This window comes from Macrobrachium rosenbergii, chromosome 8 (assembly GCF_040412425.1).
Source record: "Macrobrachium rosenbergii isolate ZJJX-2024 chromosome 8, ASM4041242v1, whole genome shotgun sequence".
Lineage (NCBI taxonomy): Eukaryota > Metazoa > Arthropoda > Malacostraca > Decapoda > Palaemonidae > Macrobrachium > Macrobrachium rosenbergii.
The window spans coordinates 85,471,947-85,478,298 of record NC_089748.1 but is presented as its reverse complement, the minus strand read 5'-3'; the positions used below and the strand labels follow the sequence as shown (position 1 = coordinate 85,478,298).

Sequence of the window (6,352 nt, the reverse complement as noted above, 5' to 3'; positions counted from 1 at the left end):
CTTATATATACAAAATACATGTATCTACATATATATAGATGTATAGATATATATATATACATATATATGTACATGTGTGCATGTGTGTATTCCATAAATATATTCCTCAAATGGGCAGGGACTTGAGAACTTTAGAGAAAGACAAAGCAGGGAAAGTTAAGATACTTTTGCTGGCGACAGCAAAGCGGTTTAGGTATGTAGATGACATCTTAGTAATATTCCTAGGGAGAAAACGAAATCAGTAAGCTATTTGGCTGAACCTAATTGGATTAACTAACAGATAGAATTCACCTTAGAAGAGGAGAAAGATAGGATAGGCCTAATCCCCTTCCTGGATGTTAAACTCGCAAGGACAGGAGCAGAACAGATTACACACAGAAAGGACACAAATGCAACGCATGTAGGCTATTCGAGCCTCATGAAGGATATAAAGAGGGACGATGAAAGGGTTGATAATTTGGGTCTAAAGGCTTTGAAACCTGCCATATGTGTGTGTGGACCACAAGCTTCACTGTCTATTTTTTCTTTCTTTCAAAAACTTGGATACCAGACTCTCTGGTGGGAGAAGGCACATAGCAAGGCTAGGGGACGCCACTATGCGGAAGGGTGCCAAGGCAAACACGCAACAAACAAGAAAGATACGATCGTTGTTCCTAACATAAAATAAGTTAACTAGAAATAAAATGCCATAAAAGGGAGGAGAAAAGGGTCGGGGTATGCCCAGCACCTTCTAATAACTGTGATAAAGCATATTTGGACAAAGTGGCAAATAGTGTAAGAAGAGAACAAACAAGCATATAGCCTACAGAACATTCGCCACCACAACCAAGCCTCGGCAGTGACCAAACACTGCTGCAGTGACAACCATAAGTCAACTGGGAAATGAGATTTTATATAAGAATCAGAATAAAACACAGAGACTGATCTTACACAACGCCCTCATCAAGTGTTACGAAAAAGCGATAGAAGGCAACATAGGGAATCATTTTGAGGAAAAGATCACCTGTGAAATAATATACTGTATATACCAGACTTTCAAGAAGAACATCAACTGAAAGATGGACAGACAGGAGACACACAGTCTAATCCCGAAAAGCAAAGAATTAAACATACATCCAAGGAGACCAAGAAGGATGCAGCAAACGAACTAGTTGAACATCAACGGGCACATCACCCCACAGATTAGCAAAAGAAAGCAACACAGATGTTGAAAGGAGCACACACACACATACACACATATATATACATATATATACGCATATAAATATATACATATATAAATAATATATACATATATATACACATACATATAAATATATATATATATATATATATATATATATATATATATATATATATATATATATATATATATATATATATATATAATATATATATTATATATATATATATATATATATATATATATATATATATATATATATATATATATTTAGGTACCTGATGAAGAAGACTGTGTCTTCGAAAGCTTGTATTTTGGAAATAAAGGAATCTAGAATCTAATTACAGAGGTGGGCAGCCTGTTGCTCGCGAGCGCCCTCCTGCGCTTTGACGGCGTGACAGTGCCCTTCAGGGGAAGTGAACTGAGTGCTCGCGAGCACTGATGCAGCCCCTTTCATAACTCAACATTTATAAATAAATACAACATTTCGTTAAACTGTGAGGGTGTCGGTAGACAAAAATGCCCAACACCTAACATACCACTGAAAAGAAAAGTATATGGGCTTAATTTCTGTACAAATTGTATTTTACTCATAATTTTTGGTTTGAATATCATTGGATTTAAAGTAGAAAATCTGTTTAACCGAATAAAATTACAAATACATTGGCTATGTGTTTTTCTGATATCTATAATTACATTTTCGTGAAGCATAAACTTCCTGTACTTCATTCTGAGGAAATGGAAAGAGATTTGCTTCCAGTAGGTCTCTTAAGAAAATAGAAAAAAAAGAAACTTACAAAGAAATATGTTCCCCTTTATATTTACAAGTTTTCGTCAACACATCTGATATCAAAATTCATATCAATCCTAAAATTTTAGTGTTCGGTACTTAAAAGGTTTAGTTATAATAAAAAGTTCAGTTGTAATATAGTGGCAATATAAACTACATTAATCTACTATTTAAAAATGATTACGAAGAAATAATTATGTTTGTTGCTCTCGGCCTGAAAAACAAAAAATTGGCTGGTCTTGATGCTTAAAAGGTTGCCCACCTCTCAATTCTAAACCATCTCGTCTTATTAATGCCTAACACGATATATTATATATATATATATATATATATATATATATATATATATATATATATATATATATATATATATATATATATATATATATAATATATATATATAATATATATATATATATATATATATATATATATATATATATATATATATACTGTATATATAGGCTATATTGCATTCATTGTGAATTATTTTTAAAATGAAGTATTTTCAGGGTTACATAATTCTACAACTTCCACACAATAAAAGTATCAGAGCTCATCACACACACCTTACAAACGGTCTTAAATACCACAATCCATTCGAGCATCTCAAAATCGAAGAGAAGTTATGGGATCACGAGTCTTGTTTTAAAATATCCTCTGTCGGTTTTTGGCATCTGTTGCGTTAACGCTGTCACGTGCAGCAGGAAGACGTTCCATCCGTTAATCGACTCCAGAACCCCAAATATCACGCATCAAAGTTCTACAACCAAACACTAATTTTCTTATGCATACAGTGTCCGTGTGTAGACGCAGGGTACGGTAAAAAAAAAAAATGGCAAAAGGGCCGTTGAAAGGAAAATCAATCTCGTTTTATTTGTAGGGAGTTTGAAAAGTGAATGACTACGTACATCTTGCATGGCATGCCATATATATTAACAAACAATACGGTGGAACCATTGACACGAATAAGAAAAAATACTATCCCGTAAGGCTATTCTAAAATTAAATCCTTCCAATGGCTGTTTAGTATGCGGGAAGAATAGAACAGTCTTGCACCTACTCCATTAATACACTCGGAAATCTGGTGACAGCCAAAGAAGAATCAATTTCAAGTAAGGTGCATCGTTTCATTCAGGAGGAAGCATATGGGCTACATCATTTCCTTGAAAAAGGAAATAATTCCTCGTTTGGATATAACGAAGGGACATCATCATAAATATGGCCTATTGTTTTACTCGTCTCTTCGCCAAAGCTTTTTTTGTCGGATATGCAATGACAGTGAATATGATTGTGTCTATGCTAAGCAAAACGTTTACTGGCCAAATTCCTCAGAAGACGATTCTTTGTAGACTATTAAATTGTTTAAATTCCAATTCCTGCTACGGTCCAGTGCCCTTTCAGGATATTTTTTGTCAAGGAACCTCTTCATGAGAGGCAAGATTTAACTCTGGCTGGCAAAAGAAAAAAATCAACTGAGTGTTATTTTTTTATACAGTAAACTGACAGCACAGCAAAAGATTGTACAATAGTTATTTTGCAATGAACATTAAAAGTCTGTGAGATGCTGAACCTGCTGTTCTAAAACTTGTCTTTTCAGTAGTCCCATACAACAATTTACGTTACAGTCTTAATAGTAAAATTAATACAATTATTTAATAGGGTAATCGTCTGTATTCTGAGTTACATAAGAAAAAATACTCTTATAAACAATACAGAATGCAATATTTGTAACTTACCTCGTCTGTCCTCACTCACAAAAATATTCATACAATTATAACGGCGACCTAGTTGGATTTCATTTATTTATTTCTAAAAAAAAGCTAGAAATAAAAAAACATGAATCAGCAAAAAATATTCTGTTTCTCTCCAAACAGAACCAACACTTTTAAAACATATTGGAATAGAATATAGAATTTAGGACCTATGAGGTCATTCAGCGCTGAGAGGGAAATTGGCAGTAAGCAGGTTTGAAAGTTGTAACAGGAGGAAAACCTCAAAGCAGTTAGGCTACACTAGGAAACAATTTTAGGGCTGGAAAGTCAGATGGAAGAAAGTGAATATAAACGGCGGAACAGTAAAAAAAAAAAAAAAAATGGGAGGTTGCAGTTAGGGGCCGAAGGGACGCTGCAAATGCCTACAGTGTACCACGTGAGGTGCACTGACGACACAACCCCCCTAAGGAGGAACCAACAGTTTTAAAACTGATCTTTCGCAATATTTATCTATAATTACACTGCGAAGTTGGAACACGCGACGATAGCTCTTAATTTCTCACCGCTGTTACGTTTACTTCGTGTGCGTGTAATATGGGTTAATATCTATCCAGTTTTTATGATTTCATAAATTTTGTCTACGATTATGTGGTACTGCAACGTCCAATAATATTAGCGCCAACAATAAAAGCACCAGTTAGGACAAAAGATAACTAAAATACTAGCTTACATTACACGAAACAACTTATTATACACATGTTCATTTTTATTTCATCACAGAGAGTAACTTATCATGGGGGCGGCCACAAAAGATATTTCTCCCCCGCCTCCCTCACCCACCCACCCACCCACTTCAGGAATTACAAGGTGGAATTCCATTCTACCTGCATTAATATAAAAGCCTATCCCCATGCAGTAAATTTCAACTTTGAACTGAGTTATGATTCATGGTCAGTAATTTGTAAATATCATTATCATTATCCTTTCAAGTTTGGAGGTCTTCTCCCACCCTTTTTTAAAGTTCCAGAGGACACATAGGTGGATACAATCTTGAAACCGATGTTTAGATCTATATTACATTAATGTAAGCACATATACTAGTAAATTTTACAATTTACATACATACAATCTACCATATAATGCACAGGTCTACATTAGCTCGGGGGTATAATTATACACTGTACATAAACGTTCTAAAAAATAGGTAGGTCTGGGCCCATCTTGATTTTTTCTGTGGTATAACAGCAAACCCACTGATGAACACTGCATAATCCTCAGGCACCAAATGAAATAGCGCAGAGTCAGATACAAACCTTACCTATCATGTCATGAACAAAGCAAAGGTTGGAAGTGGTTAGGTTTGGTAGTTGCTACTACGTCTTGGGCCCAGTCCTTCCTCCTCACAAACGGTAGCCTACTTACACTTTGATGACGAGATGATTGTCTAAGAAGTGAGGTTGAGAACCCGTCCTGATGTAGTGTGAAGCCTCCTTCCACACTCATACAAACAAAAACTGCTGTTTATTCACCTGAACTTTGGTACAAACTGAAACACCAGCTTTTAATGGATAATCTCACGGCTAATCCATTTCAAACTTCTCTCTACACTCTCTCTGTCCACAGTATCTCTAACTCAGATGCACAACAAAACTTGTAAATCCTGGTGAACTTTAAATTTCTCTTATGGAACGAGAAAATGTCCCAGCAAGAGAGACAATCTCCTTTCCCTCTCCACATCCAGCAACAGACTGACTAGTAAGAGAGAGTGGGGTTTCGTTGCGGGTCGGCGCGGTTACCTTCAATACGGCCGAGCCCTCAGGTGCTTTGGGGCCATTTTCGACCGGAATTCGGTATTTTGTACGCAGGACTCATTACGCAGGGCAGACTCTATTACCAGTTTATCGCCCATCAAGAGTTTCCTCTGAAATGAAAGTAAATGAACCGTAAAGATAGCAACAACAGGTAAAAAAGAGAGAGAGAGAGTGAGATTGTCCCAATACCGTAGTTGAAAACTTCAGCCGCGCGCCATGAACATGACATTAGCTCTTAAAGAGGCGAATGAACAGAGGAGAGAAAGGAGTGTTATATAGATAGTGATAATTAATGTAACGATGACGATTTTAGGAATAGTGATGTGATAATATCGCAAAATACAAGATAAGTAGAAAAGAATATTTACCTCTCATTTTCTTCGCAGTAGACTTGATTCCTTAACGTACTGTAGATATAACGAAAAAAATAAAGAATAGCTGTCACTTACTTTCGTTTTACTGTGAAACATTCAAATTGAAAAAAGAAAAATAAAGGAAAGAAAAAGAAGAAAATAAAGGAAAGAAATGTAAGTGAGTGGATATTCCAGGATGCTGATATATATATATATTGATATATATATATATATATATATATATATATATATATATATATATATATATATATATATATATATATATATATATATGTGTGTGTGTGTGTGTGTGTATATATATATATATATATATATATATATATATATATACAGTATATATATACATATGCTATTTGGGCATATTTTCTCTTATGCAGTTCCTATTAAAGTCAATGGAATTATTTGCAGAGACTACCTTATCATCTAGACTTTGAATCACTCTATACAGTACTTCTCGTCAGGCAAAGCTTTCAGGAATA

At 34.8% G+C, this 6,352-nt stretch overlaps 1 protein-coding gene across 2 annotated transcripts in view; it reads right to left on the bottom strand.

Annotated features, from left to right (window-relative positions):
- Positions 1-5,438, bottom strand: part of LOC136841023 (SAFB-like transcription modulator) — a 204,137-nt gene extending 198,699 nt beyond the window's left edge. For both annotated transcript variants that reach the window (XM_067108066.1, XM_067108067.1), the window contains exon 1: positions 5,111-5,438. The gene's annotated coding sequence lies outside the window, so the exon portion shown is untranslated. The remainder of the gene's footprint in view (positions 1-5,110) is intronic.
- Positions 5,439-6,352: the final 914 nt, after the last annotated feature.